The sequence below is a fragment of the Coffea arabica genome, chromosome 11e, assembly GCF_036785885.1.
Source record: "Coffea arabica cultivar ET-39 chromosome 11e, Coffea Arabica ET-39 HiFi, whole genome shotgun sequence".
Taxonomy (NCBI): Eukaryota; Viridiplantae; Streptophyta; class Magnoliopsida; order Gentianales; family Rubiaceae; genus Coffea; species Coffea arabica.
In genome coordinates, this window is record NC_092331.1 from 24,979,515 (window position 1) to 24,999,255 (window position 19,741).

A 19,741-nucleotide genomic window follows, 5' to 3' on the forward strand; every position below is an offset into this window, starting at 1 on the left:
GGGCCAAGCCGCGGACAGATTCGTGACACACGGAGACACAACGACGGCCTGAATTTTAGGACAACAAGCTGAACACACACATGGACAGATTATGTTTGAACAACTAGAAGATACACACGGGTAGATTGCAATCAACTAGCAACTTAACAACAAGGACCAAGTTGTGGGCAGAACGGTAGCTCAATAAACGACAAAGACACGGACAAAAATTGTAGCCAGCCAACGACTCAATGACAACAACACTTTGCGGAAAGATATAGGAACCCAATGAGACTCTAATGGGCTGAAACTTTGGCGCAACTAGAGACACAAAGGTGTGGGCAGAATTCCACAAGAGAACAACACCACTGGGCCAGATTACTATGCGACAACACTAAGCAACTAGTGGATAGAATCAAACACAACACCGAACGGAATTGGTAGCCACGAAGCAACAAGGAACTTCGGACAGATTTGACGCGACTCAACACGACAAGGAGAGAAACAAGTGCGGAAAGAATTTTGTTTTTGTTTTTTTATAACAAGGCAGCAGAATCAACAAAAACTAAAACAAAGCTATGGATATAACGGAAGATACCTCTACCAAAGCTCTGAAGCCAACTGATACGGACCTTGATCAACATGTTTCGAGACACGTAGCACGTTTGCCCAAGGATCTAGTGAGGTTGTCCAATGCTTGGATTGCAGGACCTAAAACCAACACGGACGACACGAATTGGTAGAAGACGGCAGAACGACGACTCCAACGGAAGGTGAATACTCCAGTGGATAGGTCGGTAGAACAATCAAGGACAAGACGCAAGATTGCTCAACAACCCTTGCCAGAAGCAAGTAAGGCTCGAAATTCTCACAAGGAAGAAAGTCGAAAAACTAAGTAATTTTATTCATAAAACATCTCCCCTTAATGCTTACAAAGCAAGCCTTTATATAGGCAAACTAACGAAACCCTAATGCCAGTAAAAAGAAAATAAAGGTTCGGCCAGGCCTTGGACAAGGTAGGCCGAATCCATGACTCAACAAGCCCTACAACTAGTAACTAATCCAAACAATAACTTGACGACTCAAGACTAAAAAAGGCCCAACAGTTGGCCGACTCCCTTTAATTGGAAAAACTACAAAGACTAACTAGCAGGCTAGAGCCCAAACTAACAACCATCACTTGGCTCCTCGTGGGCTTGGATCAATGTGTAGGTAACTTGATTAATGTGACAGCCCCACCTTCCCTTAAGGCGTACCAAAGGGGTTAACGGACTGCCTGCCCAACTCTCGCCAGGACTACTAAGATGGTTATATACAGTCTAAAACGTTCCGGAGGTTATTAGCGCGCTCAAACGAATCAAAAATCACGAAACGAAAACTGAAAAATCGGAGCCGCACGTGAACAGTGCCGGCCACGTCACAATCCGGCCGGATTCTTGGCCGGATTGGAGGTAGAGACCAATTGCCCGGATTCAAAAAATTCCAGGACAATCCGGCCAAGATCTGGCCGGATTCCCTTGTGCCCTTTCCCGCCAAATTTTTCTTTTGTCGTTTGAAAACCGAACCTGTCCGAAACCCATACAAGTGCGCTAAACTTCGGATATCGCTAGAAAAGAACATTTCCAAACATCGTTATACGTGTAGGGTTGCAAATTTACAACTCAAAAGGAAAATGTTGGATCAAGATACATTCAAGGTTTTTCCAACCATCGAGGAGCTTTACAAAAGAATATTAAACTAGCTCAACTCGTGCTTCAAAATCACAGTTCCAAAAGTGGTTCCCTGTAAGGAAAACAAGGATAACGGAACGAGGTGAGCTAGAAGCTCAATGAGGTACCAAAAGTATAACAGTAGAAATCATGAGAAAACACTTTTAGGGCACATATACACATCAAGTAAGAGAAATGAACGAACACCACAATTTAAAGGATACAGGTGGCCCTCAGGAGCCAAATCCCCGTTGCAATACTTGATCCAGCCTCGTTGACTCTCCGTCAACGTTTAATGTGTGAGAACCCGTAATTTTCTCATTTTCTAGGTTTTATTATATTCTCGGTTTTATTATATTCAATGGCATGTTTTTCTGCATATTCGTTATTAGGAAAATTTCTAGATAATGTTTATGAGTCAATATAGTTTTTCGGTGATTTTTCTAGTATCGGTTAGTTTTTAAGAAATTAAGAGTGTATACCGGACGTAGGACCCGCTAGTGCAAAAAGTTCGGAAAAATTCGGCCAGTTAGGTTAAGTTTTGGATACTGGATTTAATTTCCAGGGTGTTAAGAGATAATTAGAGGTTACCAAGTGGATTGGTGTGAGAGGAACAAAGAGATAGAGATGCATTAAATAGGGTGACAAGTGTCACCATAAGATTAAGTCTTAAGTTATGACTACTATTCATCCTTTTACCATTTAAATCAAAAATTGACCAAAATTCACCCTTATTTCCAAAGCTTCTTGGCCGACTCTTCCTCAAGCAAAAAGAAGAAAAACTACTCAATTTTCTTACCTTCAATCTTGCTCAATCTTTCATTCCAACCGGTTAATTTTCAAATTACTCCATAAAACCTATTAGTTTAGTGGTATTTAGGTGATTGGTGAAGTTATTTGGAAGCTTAAGGTGCTAAGTGGTCTCTTTTCTTTGGTTACTAAGGTGAGTAGTGAAGGAACCCCTCTCCTCTATCTAATGATGGTTAATTCATGACTTGTGGTAGCCTAAGGGATGTGATTTGGTGTTACTTCTTGATTTTGGTTGAGATTGATGACATTTTTTATTTAATCATGATTTTTCTGATTAAATATGATTCATATGGTGTGGCTTTGTATGATGATGGGAATTGATCTAGAATGAAGCCAGAAGGTGTATATTGTGGTTAATTGCAAGAAATTTCTGTTTTGGAAGAAAATTGTGGAAGTTAGGGTTTCATTCCCCCTCATTCTGCCCGACACTGTTCCTCATAGGTAGAGGCCGAATTGGCCTTGGATTAAAACATAAAAGTTGTAGGGAATGATATTTTAGAGATTTCTACAAAATTTCAGGTTAATCAGAGCAACGTAGCTTGTGAAAAGACTGAAATACCCCTGCTGCCCTGTTTCTACCCGAACTTGGTAATCAGGTTTGGTAATTGGTTAATTTGATAGGGAATGCTTCTGATTTGGTTGTTGATGTCTTCTGATTAATTGTATCCTTGTATCTTAGCTTTCGGATGGCTTTGGAATCACTTGATTTGGACTTAGGTAGCCTGACTTATGATGTTTGAACCAGAATGCGGTTTGTGAACCTGTTTTTACGGTTCTGGTGTAGTATATTGAAATTTTGACCTGGTTACACTCGGAACTGGACAGAGTAGCCTTCTTCAACATTGTAGCCCTATCTCTTAGCTTCGAAATGGTGTATCTTGTACCTCCATCCGATAATCGTAGTGCCAATGGTGCCAAAACCGTAAAATAATGTCAAAAACTGTTTTTATGGTTTAGAGCTTCATTCCATTTCCGGATTTCCCTAGTTTACTCTAGTGCTTATACATTCTTATGGAGCCCTATTTTGGTAGTATTTGGAATTGGTTTATGGCTTGTAATCGAGTCTTATTGTGCTTGTTTGAATATTTTAGGGCGTGACGGTGATTAAAGACGCTCTTTGGGCGAAAGTTTATGAAATTTCACTTGCTTGCCTGGTGAGTATACTACTCACTTGTTGTTTACAATGTGGCTTTGGTATATGTGAACTTGATGCCTTGAAGGCTTATTTACTCCGTTGAAATTGATTAAGTGAGGGTGTACTTGATCGCCCTCACCCATTTGGTATCTCATATGACTGTCTACTGTTTCACTGTAATGATTGAATGATACATGAAATACTGAATTTGGTTCATGAATTTGGTGTCGTTTGGACGAGTATCCAACGACCATTACTGATACTACTGAGCTCAACCCCATTGGTAGTCGATTGAATCGAGCCGGCGAGGGCTTGGTCATGAAAGTTGACGAGCCGTGGGGACTGGTATATGGAATCTTGTAGTAGTGAGACTCTTGATTACGGTATACTCGAGTATTACCAAATTTCTACTGTTTGGAGTTCGGGTCCGGTAGGGGTATGTTGGGTGGAAGAAATGGAAGTAAAGTGGAGCCTACGGTTGGTTACTCTTAAACATTAACGGAGGGTCAATGAGGTCCGATCAAGAATGCAAGCGAGGAAAGGGGCTCTTGAGAGCCGCCCGTATCCTTTTATCAACACTATTGATGTGTGCCTTTGCTTACTTTTAATGTATTGGAATGAGAAGCTTGATGCTTATATGAACTTTGCTGCTTGAGTGATAGTATATCACTGGGCGTAAGCTCACTCTGTTCCTTTTGTTTTCCTTACAGGAAATTGATCACTTTTGGAAAGGTTGTACATGTTGGTTGCCGAGTTGAGCTTATGTAAATGTATTTTTGAATAGCTCCTTTTGGGCAAAATCCTAACTGTATTTGGATCTCATTAGCTCACTTTTGTTTTGTAAATTACAAACGTATGTATATAACACTGTTTAACCCTGTATATAGGTCTTATTTGGTCTATACCCATTTTTCCGAGTTATATGACATGGCACCCACTATACACCGACGGTTTAGTTTGCGTTTGGCTAATTTGCGATTTCGGCTTGTGTGAGCGTGTATTATTTTCCCGAAACGTCTTAGATCGTGTTTGCCTGCACCGTTAGTCCTGACGAGAGTTGGGCAGGCAGTCCGCTAACCTCTTTGGTTCGCCTTAGGGGAAAATGGGGCTGTCACATAATGACACACTCATGTCCGTAGACCCCTCTTACGCCAAAATCCCTTTCACCAAACATACCCCTTACCGGGCCCGAACGCCGAACAGTAACAGGAATGGTAATACTCGAGTACACCGGAATCAAGAGTCTCAATACCCAAAGATTCCCCAGGAACAGGCACCCATGGATTGTCAATTATCTCGACCAAACCCTTGCTGGCTCGACTTAATTAACTCCCCATGAGGTTGAGTTCAAGTTAACAGGAAGATCGTTGGACACATTTCCAAATGATCTCATAACAAGTGCAAGTAACAAGTTCAAGTTCATAACAAGTATAAGTAATAGATTCCAGTTCATTCAGTACAGGCAAGAGAACGAGTGTGATAAAGTACACCCTCGTCTCATTCAGAATAACAGAGTTCATAGTGATCTATGTCACAAATTTCAAGTATAGATGAACCAATTAAACAACAATTCAGGGGAGTGGTACACTCACCAGTTAAAGCAGAGTTTCAACCAAGGTAGGGCTCTAATCACCAAGAAATCCTAGAATAACCAAGGTAAGCAATTATGGTTCCCATAGCCACAAGTCCAGTAAATAAAATGCACAATTGAGGCTCGACTACAAGTCGTAGACCTCGCCAACTAATTACTCATGCAAGTGTGCAAAACATAATTTCGGGAACAAAAAGGTAATATGAAAACCTAGGGCTCGAACAACCCCAAAAGCCTATCTTATATATATCCCAAATCAAACCAAACTCGAAGGAATCCAACATTCCCAAAATTTGGACAGCATGTCCCCTACATTTCCTTACTTTTTCATCCTGCATGCAACACCAATTCATCTCAAATCAACCACATACACATTATAGACTATAGAATACACCTTTCGGCACAATAAGCACAACTGAAGCTACACTTATCGGATTGAAACGAATCTTATGGAGTTTCGAAGCCAAAACATAAACCTACATTTCTTATGAAGACTCCAAAGCCAAATCATGGATTTACATGGTCAAAAATGGAAATCTCAAGTTCAAAACAGAAATCTGTCCGCGAAACAGGGTTCATGGGTAGTCAAGGGTTTTTCGGTCATTTCATAGGATACAGTGCTCCGATTGAGCTGAAATTTTGTAGACAGCTAGTTAACATCATATTCTACAACTTTAATGTTTTAACCTAAGCTTGATTCGGCCTCTAACATGCACTAATAAAGCCAGCCAGAACAGAGCAGATTGGAACCCTAAAACTGAAATTTTCGCACAAAACTGAAATTTTCCGCAAACAGTCGTAACTAACATATACAAGCTCCATTTTACACCATAACAAACTATCATACCATGATTAAACCATAATCATCCCATAAAATCAGAAAAATCTCCATTAAATCAGAAATTTAACAAACACTAGTTAAACCCCCGAAGTCTTCCACAAAATAACATGTGAAGCCACTAGAAACCACTAATCTTTCCTTATTAAAACAAAAAGGAGATTTGTTAGCAACTTACATTTATAACTCAAGAAAGATGGCAACTTAGCACCTCCACTTCTAAAACCACCCCACCACCTTCTTCAATCCTACCTAGCAATAGGTTTTTATGGAGGAATTTGAAGTTTAAATGGTTGGATCAAGAGATTAAGCAAGAGAATAGAAGGCAAAAGTTGAGGAATTTTCTCTCTTTTCTCTCTATGTTGCTCGGCCAAGGGGAAGAAAAATGAAGATGAAGTTGGTCAAAATTCAAGTTTAGTAAAGGTGAAAGAAATTAGTCAAAGTCCACCCTCCAATCAAAACGCACCACCTAGCACCTTTTAGGTTTAACACTTATCCTTTTGTCTCTCCTAACAAATTAATCTAGCTAACCTCCAATTATCTCCTAACACCTAGTAAATTAATCCCTTAATGCAAAACTTAACCTAATTGGCCAAATTAACCGCACTTAACGCACTAGCGGGTCTCACGTCCAATATACACTCCTAATTTCTCATGAACTAACTTATACTAGAAAAATAATTTAAAAACTATATTTACTTAGAAAAATATCTCTAAAGTTAACATAATAACAAAAATATAGAAAACGGGTGCAAAGAAAGAAAATAAGGCCTAGAAATTCAGAAAATTTTCGGGTTCTCACAATTAACATCCTTCAAGCCTTCAAGGTCCCGCCACCCGTGCACATATCAGTTCATTTTCAAACTAATACAATGTTTCGAAAAGCCTCAATATCTCAAAAATCGAGATTCAAAAGTGAGGGTTTAATAATACAAGAGAAACTGATTTCCTCCATGAAATCAAGTTGAAAACGATCAATCAATATCGAGAAGGAGTAATGAGATCTCAAAAACTCATTTCATACGAAATCAAGAAATTTCAGTTTTGCACGACAATCTTTGGAAAATCGAATCTTGCACTCCGTAGGTCTAAAATTGGAAAACTTGGTATCGTTGGAAACTAGATCTAAAGTACTAAAAGTCCTTAGAAGACACTTTTCCAAAATTCTAAATGGAAGACATTCAATTTTTAGCCCAAAATGGCCGTTCTGAACAAGCGAGACAGTTTCAGTCATGTTTTTTGGCAAACTTGGGAAATTTGGCAAAACTCACAGAAAGGCAAAATTTTCCAGCGGCTCAAAGTCGGCTAAAATTGTGGGCGGTTCGGTAAATTTTCCAGATTTGAAAGGCAAACTTTGGGACTTTAGTTGGGTATCGAAATGGTCTTAGAATATCACCAAATTTGGTACACTCAAACTTTCATGTGAGGACTACTTCACTATCAATTTTCAGGCAAAAACTTGTACGGGAAGGAAGCTAACAAAACCACCAAATTTTAGGAAAATTTCAAAACAAATCTGTCTTTTTGCTTTTCTTTCCTTTTCAAACATTTTGCCCAATGAAATCAACTCCAATTTGGTTCATTTTTGAAACCAGTATTCTAGAAACATTTAATAAGCGATTGAAAAGTAATGGACATCAAGATTTTCGAAACAAAACATCCCACATCAAGCTAGACCAGTCGGCCAGCAAGAAGGAAGGGATTTCCAGATTTCTAGCTTTATCGCACTTTCAAAATTAGGCCATAACTCACTCAATACAAGTTCAAATTGGGAATGATTAGTGGCATTAGAAACTAAATTCAAAAGGTTACATTTCATCAGAAGAGATCATTTCCAAAATCAGTTCACAAGTGAGAGAAAATAGAGCCACAAAACGCAGCTCTCCATTCCTCTCGGACAGATAACTTTAACAAGACAGTCAAATTTATTGAATCACTATGGTTCACTCAGTTCGAACTAGAAGGTGAACTTTATACCGTTGGACAGCTACAAACGTTTAGTTTCAAATGCCGCAAATGTCACTCGATTTCGATTTTTGTACAAAGAGATATGTTCGATCAAAGGGGCACTGTTCAGACAGTCTGAACTCATTTCCAGTTTCTTCACATTTCAAAAATTTAAGTTTTGCTCAACCAATTCAAATGATTTTTGGTAGAAACTTTCTACACACAATACACAACATATATCAATCGATTTCACAGTCCAAAAGCCAATAAATTTTTGAAATTCAAGCAAGACAAGTACAGGACAGATTCGGCCAGTTTCATGCACCAACTTTCCTTCGATTTTCTCTTCATTTCTAACCGTATTCTTTCCATCTAAACTATGACAGCCCCACCTTCCCCTAAGACGAACCAAAGGGGTTAGCGGACTGCCTGCCCAGCTCTCGCCAGGACTAACGGTGCAGTTTAGAGCGATCTATTGCGTTCCGAAACTTACAAACTCGCATAAACAAGTCAAAATGTCAAAATAAAAAAAAGTAAAAAAAATGAAATCCGGAGTCGGCCATGAATAGTAACCGACCCGTCAGAACCCAACCAAATATCAAGCAATCATTCACATCTTGAAATTTAGCATTTACAAGCCAAAGTGGCATACAAAAGTATTCAAAAGTGGATACATGTCTGGTTTGCCAAATCAAAAGAGAAACGGTCCCAAAAGTACACTTAGGGTTTCAATAAACGAGCTATACAAAAGATATGTCCAACTAGCTCAATTCGGCAACCAAATATCAATTGTAGTCCAAAAGTATTTATTTTCCTGTAAGGAAAACAAAAGGAATAGAGTGAGCTAATTGTCCAGTGAGATAATACTACTCAAGCAACCAAGTTCATAGATGCATCAAGCTTTTCAGTCCAATTCATCAAAAGTAAATAAAGACACACATCAATAATGATGATAAAAGGATACGGGCGGCTCTCAAGAGCCATTTTCCTCGTTTGCATTCTTGATCGGATCTCATTGACTCTCCGTCAATGTTTAAAAGTAACCAACCGTAGACTTCACTTTACTTCCATTCCTTCCACCTAACATTCCCCTACCGGGCCCGAACTCCAAACACTTGCACTGTGGTATTACTCGAGTATACCGGAATCAAGAGTCTCTCATACTACAAGATTCCTTATAACATTTTCCCCAAGGCTCGTTAATTGTCACGACCAAGCCCTCGCCGGCTCGATTCAATCAACTACCAATGGGGTTGAGCTCAATGATAACAATCATGGTCGTTGGATACTCGTCCAAACGACACCAAGTCATGTACTTTCATTTCATGTAACATTCCAATAACATGAGAAATAAGCGAGAGTGATAAAGTACACCCTCACTTCAATCAATATCAATGGTACAATAACATTTAACTCATCAAGTTCAAGTATCAAAGCCATATAGTAACACACAAGTGAGTAGTACACTCACCAAGCTTGCAAATGATATTTCGTGCAACCCCGTCAAAGGAACGTCATGAACCACCGTCACGCCCTAAAACATGCAAACAAGTACAATGAGACTCGATAACGAGTCATAAACCAAAGCCAAATATCACCAAAATAGGGTTCCATAAGCACACACAAGCAATAGAGGAAACCAGAAAAATCCGGAAATGGAACTAGCTTTAACCCTGAAAAAAATAGTTTTTGATGTCATTTTGCGGTAATGGCACCAAAGGCACTACGATTATCGGATGAAGGTCCAAGACCCACCGTTTCGAAGCTAAGAGATAGGGCTACAATATTTCAGAAGGTCACTCAACCCAGTTTCAAGTGTAACCAGGTCAAAAATGCAATCTACTATACCAGCACCGCAAAAACAGATTCACAGAACGCATTCTAGTGCAAACATCATAAATCAGCCTACCTAAGTCCAAATCCAGAAATTCTAAAGCCATCCGAAAGCTAAGAAACAGGGCTACATTTCATCAGAAGACCTCAACAACCAAGTGCTTGCAATTCATTAGAACCCTAACTTTTCAATTTTCTTCCAAAACAGAAATTGCTTGCAATTATCCATTTTTTCCACCTCCTATATCCCTTACATACCATTTCCAATGATCATACATAGCCACACAATCATATTCATATTAAAACAGAAAAATCCCCAATAATTATAAAACTTCATCAATTCAACCAAAAATCACAATATAATCCATAAAGTTGCATCTTATTCCACCACTAATCATAAATTAAGCATCATTAGAGGGAGGAGAGGGGTTCTTCACAACTCACCTTAGAAACAAGAGAGAGAGAGCAACTAGTCCTCTTAGCTTTCCAAATAACTCCACACAACACCTCACTATCACTCCCTTAATGTTTTCTATGGAGCAAAACAAGATTCAATGGTGGATTTTTGGTAGATTGGAGCAAGATTGAAGCCAAAAACTTGAAGAGTTTTCTTTCTTTTTTTGCTTGAAGAGCTCGGCCAAGATGAAGGAGAAAATGGTGAATTTTTGGTATTTTTTTGATTTATTTGGTCAATTGGTAAGACATGGAATAGTAGTCATACAACAAACTCCACTTATACGGTGACACTTGTCACTTATTTAATGCAAGTCTATCACTTTGTTTCCTCTCACACCAATCCAAATTGCAACCTCTACTTATCTCTTAACACCCGGTAAATTAATTCCAGTATCCAAAACTTAACCTAGTTGGCCGAATTTTTCCGAACTTTTCGCACTAGTGGGTCCCACGTCCGGTATACGCTCTTAATTTCTCAAAACCTATTCGATACTAGAAAAATCATCTAAAAACTATATCTGCTCCTTAAAAGTATCTAGAAATTTTTCCTACTCATGAAAATGCAGAAAACAAGCCATGAAAGATAATAAAACCTAGAAAATGGGAAAAAATACGAGTTCTCACACTCTCTCCCCCTTAAAAGAATTTCGCCCTCGAAATTTCTCACCTCAACTCACGAAAAGGTTAGGGTATTTCTTTCGCATTTCTTCTTCCACTTCCCAGGTAGCTTCCTCTATTCCATGGTTTCTCCATAGTATCTTCACTAACGGAATCTGCTTGTTTCTGAGCTCTTTGACTTTTCGGTCAAGCACTTGGACAGGTTTCTCTTCGTAAGCAAGCGATTCGTCTACGTCGATCTCCTCTGGTTGTAAGACATGGGATGGGTCGGGATAGTACTTCTTGAGCATCGAGACGTGGAAGACGTCGTGAATTCTCGAGAGACTTGACGGCAGCTCTAGTCTATATGCTACCGCGCCTATCCTCTGCAGGATCTTGTAAGGTCCGACGAACCTCGGTTGCAATTTCTTTCCTCTACCCGCCGTGACACTCCGTAACGGTGTAACCTTGAGGAAAACACGGTCTCCAACTTCGAACTCCAAGTCTTTTCTTCGGTTGTCGGCGTAACTCTTTTGTCGGCTTTGAGCAGTTTGGAGTCGTTGCCGTATCAACTTGACCTTTTCTCGAGCCTCTTCCATCCATGGAATAGTGGTTGGATCCAGTGCCTTCTTCTCGCCAACTTCGTCCCAGTAAATTGGTGACCGGCATTTTCGTCCATATAATGCTTCATATGGAGCCATTTGAATCGACGAATGGTAGCTGTTGTTGTACTCAAACTCTACTAAGGTCATGTGTTGACCCCAGTTGCCTCCAAAATCCAGAATGCAAGTCCGTAGCATGTCCTCAAGAGTTTGGATTGTTCGTTCCGATTGTCCATCCGTCTGAGGGTGATAGGTCGTGCTCAAGTTGAGTTTCGTCCCTAGTGTCTCTTGGAATTTCTGCCAAAACCGCGATACGAACCGGGGATCTCTATCGGAGACGATGCTCACAGGAACACCGTGTAGCTTTACAATCTCGTCCATGTACAGTTGAGCCAATTTGTCCATGGAGTACTTCATGTTTACTGGCAAGAAATGGGCCGACTTGGTTAATCGATCGACGATCACCCAAACGGCATCGTGTCCTCGCTGCGTTCGCGGCAAACCTGAGACGAAATCCATGGTGATGTTTTCCCACTTCCACTCTGGTATCTCAAGGGGTTGTAACAAACCCTATGGTTTTTGATGCTCCGCTTTAACCTGTTGGCAAACAAGACATTTTTGCACGTACAGAGCGATTTCCTTCTTCATATTATCCCACCAATAGGTTCTTTTCAGGTCTTGATACATCTTGCTGCTACCCGGATGGATAGTATACTTGGACCGATGAACTTCCTCTAGAATTTCTGTTTTCAACGACTTATCTTTCGGCACCACTATTCGGTTCCGGTATTTTAAAATACCCTCAGGACTGAAATTGAAATCAGTCGTTTCCCCTTTTTCCGCTTTCTCTCCCCACTTCCGTACCATCACATCCTCTTTTTGCGCTTCTTTAATCCATTCCAATAAGATGGAAGTCACTTTAATATTGCCAAAAATCACCTTATGGCTCCCAAGGCAGGGTTTCCACTCGCACACTGAGGCTAGCATATTCCATTCTTTGATCATTAACCCTGCTACTTGCGCCTTGCGACTCAAAGCATCGGCCACTACCTTCGCCTTGCCTGGATGGTAGTTGATTGTACAGTCGTAATCCTCTAGAAATTCCATCTACCGTCACTGCCTCATGTTTAATTCCTTCTGTGAGAAGAGGTACCTCAGGCTTTTGTGATCGGAGTAAACCTCGAAGGTTACCCCATATAGGTAGTGCCTCCACTTTTTAAGAGCGAAAACAACTGCGGCTAACTCCAGATCGTGGGTTGTATAGTTCTACTCGTGGGGTTTTAACTTTCTCGAGGCAAAAGATATCACATTGCGGTTCTGCATTAGCACACATCCTAGACCTTCCCGCGACGCATCGGTATACACGACAAACCCGTCACCTCCGTTAGGTAAAACTAGAACTGGAGCCATGGTCAATCTTTTCTTTAACTCTTGAAAACTTGTCTCGCTTCGGGCATTCCAAATGAATCGCCCATGTTTCTTCGTCAAGTCGGTTAAAGGACCGGCTAGTTTAGAAAAATCCTTGATGAAACGCCGGTAATAGCCAGCCAGTCCTAGAAAGCTGCGGACCTCGGTGGGATTTTCTGGCCTCTTCCAATTAGTCACAGCCTCTACTTTTACAGGGTCAACTGAAATACCCTCTTGAGAAATTACGTGTCCCAGAAAAGCAATTTTCTCCAGCCAAAATTCGCACTTGCTGAAATTGGCGTACAGTTGATGGTCTCTTAGGGTTTGTAAGACAATCCTCAAGTGCTGCTCATGCTCTTCACGGGTCTTGGAATAGACCAGGATGTCATCGATGAAGACTACTACAAATCGATCCAGGTAGGGCTTAAACACCCTATGCATTAAATCCATGAAGGCGGCAGGAGCATTAGTTAGTCCAAAGGGCATAACTGCGAACTCGTAATGCCCATATCTCGAGTTGAAGGCAGTTTTCGGAATATCCTCCTTCCTGATTAATAACTGGTAATACCCTTGTCGGAGGTCCAATTTTGAAAAGACCACTGCTCCTTGCAGCTGGTCGAACAACTCATCTATGTGGGGCAGTGGATACTTATTTTTCACCGTAATATTATTCAGGCCCCGATAATCGATACACATCCTCAACCCACCATCCTTTTTCTTCACAAAAAGTACAGGAACTCCCCAAGGAGACCCACTCTCTTGAATGAATCCCCGCTCCAGAAGGTCCTGTAATTGTAACTTTAGCTCCTTGAGCTCAGCAGGAGCCATTCGGTATGGTGTTTTTGAGATAGGTGAGGATCCTGGTAGCAGGTCTATTTTGAATTCAATCTCTCTTTCCGGAGGTAAGGCTACTAACTCATCAGGAAACACGTCCGAAAATTCCTTCACTATGGCCATATCCTCTACCTTCACTTTATCTGTGGGGTTGTTAATCAAAAAGGCCAAAAATCCTTGCGCCCCTCTACTTGACAATTTCCTAGCCCGAATGCCCGAAATCAAAACAGATGAGGCTAACATACCCCTTATGTCCAACCTTAAAGTTGCCTCACCAGGGATGCGGAATTCTACCACTTTTGTTTTACAATCCAGTTGGGCATTATACTTGGCTAGCCAGTCCATACCCAGAATTACATCATACCCCTTAATGACCAAACTTATCAAGTCCCCTAACAATCTCTTCTCTCCTACCCACACTTCACAATCCCTATAAACCATACTAGTAACCAAACGTTGATTCCCCGTAGGTGTACTAACTTCTAGGTCGTATGGTAAACTAGCAGGTTTTATATCGATACCACACATGAAATCAGGGTTAACGAAGGAATGAGTGGCACCAGGATCAATTAAAACTTTGGCAAAACGGTGGAAAATAGGGATCGTACCTTCTACGACCTCTGAGGAATCTGGGACCTGTTGAGGTTCTAATGAATATACTCGAGCTAGCACCTTAGGTTTCGTCCCAATCCCCTTATCCGGTACCGTATTGGTCCTTGGCGCGATTTGAGCTCCCTTTTCGTCTTGCTTTAAGAGTGGACAGGTAGCAAGCTTGTGGTCTGCGCTTCCGCAACGCAGACATTTACCTCCCTTCTTCCAGCAATTATCTTCAAAGTGATTCGGCTTTCCACAGTACCCACAAGGCCCACGGGATGCCGAACCTGAACCTTTCTGGAAATTTCCGCCTTGGCCTCTTCCGGCTGAACCACCCCTGGACTGAGCCCCTCTGCCTGTACCCGACTGTCGTTCACCTCCAGCTCCTCGTCCAAACTTGGAGGGGGTACCTTTATCCCCTTGTCCAGAGCTGCTTCCAGGAAAATCCCGCTTCTTCGCCTGGAAGTTCCTTACTTGCATCCTCGCGCTCTCTACCCGTTGGGCCTTCTCAACGGCCTCGCTAAAAGCGTTGATTTGAGCCACTGCGAGGTCCTTCTGGATTTTGACATTTAGGCCCTGGATAAAACGCCTAATTCTTCGTTGCTCTGTCACAATCAACTCAGGCGCGAATTTGGACAGGCGGGTGAACTGGCTCTCGTATTTCGCCACCGATTGAGCTCCTTGGCGGAGTCGGATGAACTCATCTTCCTTCCTCTCCTGAACCAGAGGAGGGAAGAATTTCGCGTTAAACTCTCTCATAAAATTTACCCAAGTCCTGGGCGTTTGTTCCCGTTCCCATTTTTGCCGTAGGACATTCCACCAGGAACGGGCCACCCCTTCCAGTTGGAAAACGGCAAAAGTCACCTGCTGTTCTTCGGTATAGTGTAGGGCAGCGAAAATATCGACCATCTTTTCGAGCCACCTTTCGGCGACATCCGGATCGGGTCCCTCAATGAACTTGGGTGGAGCAAACTTTTGAAATCGTTCAAGAGCTCTGTCTTCGCTCTCGACATGATTGCCAGGGTTTCCAGGATTAGGGTTTGGATTCTGGCCTTGTTGCTGCACCACTTGTGCCAGCAGGTTGGTCATTTACTGCATAGCGGCAGCTATCTGTACATTGGGGTCAACTCTCGGTTCAAGATTGGGTCCAGAGGAGGTTTCCCCAGCACCCCGGTCTGGCGTAGGTTGCCTATTCCCGCGCCCACGCCCCCGTCCACTACGTGTGCCTTCCATAAGTTCTATTTGATCTAGACAAATGTACTAGAGCAATAAAATGACAATGCATGTAAATAAAATCCCAAAAACTTTTACAACCATATATATACATTCCAAACAAGGCAACAACACACATATAAACAACCAGTCAAGTCAAGTACAGTCAAGTCAAGTACAAACATGGACAATCCACGAGGGAAAAACCCCATCCAAAAGAAATATACACGTAGCTAACCCAAACGTACAAAACGATTAGCTAAGGCTCTTTCCCTATCCGCCCTATATACAGAAAACAAAACTATCTCAAAGACCTAAGGAGTCGTAACCTAGTCCGACGACGAGCTAGTAGACCCACCCGACGGGGTAGATCCAACCCCAACCTCGGGCCCCGCACATGAGTCCTCGTCGTTCACGCCCTCGACCACGTCAGTACAGAGGTTCAGGATCGAGGCAGCTCGAACCTTCACCTTTCGGGCTCTCTTAGACTCGCGCTCACGGACTTCCCTAAGCTGAGTGCAGAGGTCATCCACCCTATCCTCTACCTCTAGCACGTCGTACTCCAAGCCCTTAATGCGTTCGACCTGTTTCTCATTGGCCGCCCTAAGTTGGTTCACCTCAGCCTCAAGCCTAGCATTATCTGCGGCTAACTCCTTACGCTCCTCGGCCACGGCGAACACTAGAGCGTTAGCGTAAGCATACTTATGGCGGCACTCACACCGTCTGAGGCGGTTAGATGGACTCCAGCGCACGATGGCCCCTCTTGCCCGTATCTGGTATGGTATCACGGGGAGCGCTCCACGAGGTCTCTCGCCCGGGGGACTATCACTAGGCTCACCCTGTCCGGCCATCCTACACCAAAAGAGCAATTAAGCATAAATAAGCTTAAAGGCCATAAACAAAGAACCCTCAAATCGAGCATTTCTATTACACCCAGGCTAATTCAAACCTAGGCTCTGATACTACCTGTGATAGCCCCACCTTTCCCTAAGGCGAACCAAAGGGGTTAGCGGACTGCCTGCCCAACTCTCGCCAGGACTAACGGTGCAGTTTAGAGCGATCTATTGCGTTTCGGAACTTACAAACGCGCATAAACAAGTCAAAATGTCAAAATAAAAAAAAGTAAAAAAAATGAAATTCGGAGTCGGCCATGAATAGTAACCGACCCGTCAGAACCCAACCAAATATCAAGCAATCATTCACATCTTGAAATTTAGCATTTACAAGCCAAAGTGACATACAAAAGTATTCAAAAGTGGATACATGTCTGGTTTGCCAAATCAAAAGAGAAACGGTCCCAAAAGTACACTTAGGGTTTCAATAAACGAGCTATACAAAAGATATGTCCAACTAGCTCAATTCGGCAACCAAATATCAATTGTAGTTCAAAAGTATTTATTTTCCTGTAAGGAAAACAAAAGGAATAGAGTGAGCTAATTGTCCAGTGAGATAATACTACTCAAGCAACCAAGTTCATAGATGCATCAAGCTTTTCAGTCCAATTCATCAAAAGTAAATAAAGACACACATCAATAATGATGATAAAAGGATACGGGCGGCTCTCAAGAGCCATTTTCCTCGTTTGCATTCTTGATCGGATCTCATTGACTCTCCGTCAATGTTTAAAAGTAACCAACCGTAGACTTCACTTTACTTCCATTCCTTCCACCTAACATTCCCCTACCGGGCCCGAACTCCAAACACTTGCACTGTGGTATTACTCGAGTATACCGGAATCGAGAGTCTCTCATACTACAAGATTCCTTATAACATTTTCCCCAAGGCTCGTTAATTGTCACGACCAAGCCCTCGCCGGCTCGATTCAATCAACTACCAATGGGGTTGAGCTCAATGATAACAATCATGGTCGTTGGATACTCGTCCAAACGACACCAAGTCATGTACTTTCATTTCATGTAACATTCCAATAACATGAGAAATAAGCGAGAGTGATAAAGTACACCCTCACTTCAATCAATATCAATGGTACAATAACATTTAACTCATCAAGTTCAAGTATCAAAGCCATATAGTAACACACAAGTGAGTAGTACACTCACCAAGCTTGCAAATGATATTTCATGCAACCCCGTCAAAGGAACGTCATGAACCACCGTCACGCCCTAAAACATGCAAACAAGTACAATGAGACTCGATAACGAGTCATAAACCAAAGCCAAATATCACCAAAATAGGGTTCCATAAGCACACACAAGCAATAGAGGAAACCAGAAAAATCCGGAAATGGAACTAGCTTTAACCCTGAAAAAAACAGTTTTTGATGTCATTTTGCGGTAATGGCACCAAAGGCACTACGATTATCGGATGAAGGTCCAAGACCCACCGTTTCGAAGCTAAGAGATAGGGTTACAATATTTCAGAAGGTCACTCAACCCAGTTTCAAGTGTAACCAGGTCAAAAATGCAATCTACTATACCAGCACCGCAAAAACAGATTCACAGAACGCATTCTAGTGCAAACATCATAAATCAGCCTACCTAAGTCCAAATCCAGAAATTCCAAAGCCATCCGAAAGCTAAGAAACAGGGTTACATTTCATCAGAAGACCTCAACAACCAAGTCGGAAGCATTCCTAGCCAAAATAACCAATTACAGAAGCAATTCCCAAATTCGGGTAAAACCCGGGCAGCAAGGGTAATTCCATCTTTTCTCAAGCTACGCTACTCCGATTGACCTGAAATTTTGCAGGCACCTCTAAAATATCATTTCCTACAACTTTCATGTTTTAACCCAAGGCCAATTAGGCTTCTAAATATGAGCTAAATATGAGCTACAAAACCGAGCAGAATGTAATTCATTAGAACCCTAACTTTTCAATTTTCTTCCAAAACAGAAATTGCTTGCAATTATCCATTTTTTCCACCTCTTATATCCCTTACATACCATTTCCAATCATCATACATAGGCACACAATCATATTCATATTAAAACAGAAAAATCCCCAATAATTACAAAACTTCATCAATTCAACCAAAAATCACAATATAATCCATAAAGTTGCATCTTATTCCACCACTAATCATAAATTAAGCATCATTAGAGGGAGGAGAGGGGTTCTTCACAACTCACCTTAGAAACAAGAGAGAGAGAGCAACTAGTCCTCTTTGCTTTCTAAATAACTCCACACAACACCTCACTATCACTCCCTTAATGTTTTCTATGGAGCAAAACAAGATTCAATGGTGGATTTTTGGTAGATTGGAGCAAGATTGAAGCCAAAAACTTGAAGAGTTTTCTTTCTTTTGTTGCTTGAAGAGCTCGGCCAAGATGAAGGAGAAAATGGTGAATTTTTGGTATTTTTTTGATTTATTTGGTCAATTGGTAAGACATGGAATAGTAGTCATACAACAAACTCCACTTATAAGGTGACACTTGTCACTTATTTAATGCAAGTCTATCACTTTGTTTCCTCTCACACCAATCCAAATTGCAACCTCTACTTATCTCTTAACACCCAGTAAATTAATTCCAGCATCCAAAACTTAACCTAGTTGGCCGAATTTTTCCGAACTTTTCGCACTAGTGGGTCCCACGTCCGGTATACGCTCTTAATTTCTCAAAACCTATTCGATACTAGAAAAATCATCTAAAAACTATATCTGCTCCTTAAAAGTATCTAGAAATTTTTCCTACTCACGAAAATGCAGAAAACAAGCCATGAAAGATAATAAAACCTAGAAAATGGGAAAAAATACAGGTTCTCACATAAACACATAACAATCAAAAGCAAGCAATTTACACCTCAAGCCAGCTACCAATAGCCCACCTCAAGACCTCTATACCTAAAGATTAAAGCAAGAATTTAAACTCCTCAAGTCCGCTACCTAGATTCATACATAGGTTTCAAACCCTTGCTCAACCAACCTTAAATCTTGCATTAAATGGAGAGATTCAAAGTTGATGATGTCTACCTCTTTGTTCTTGAAGAAACCAAAAATTTTGCACCACTAAAGCTCCCAAGAAAACCGCAAGATGAAGCTTTCCTCCAAATCAAGGTTAATCTCCAAGTAGTTTTGAGGGTGGATGCAAAGTTAGAAGTGATTTAGAGCAAGAATGAGCAAGATAGATGAAGAGCTTTCTCTTCTCCTTCCTTGAGAAGTTCAGCTGGCACTAAGAGAGAGAAGAGAGAGGGTTTGTGTGCTAAAACTTGGGGAGAAAGAATGGAATAGTAGCCAT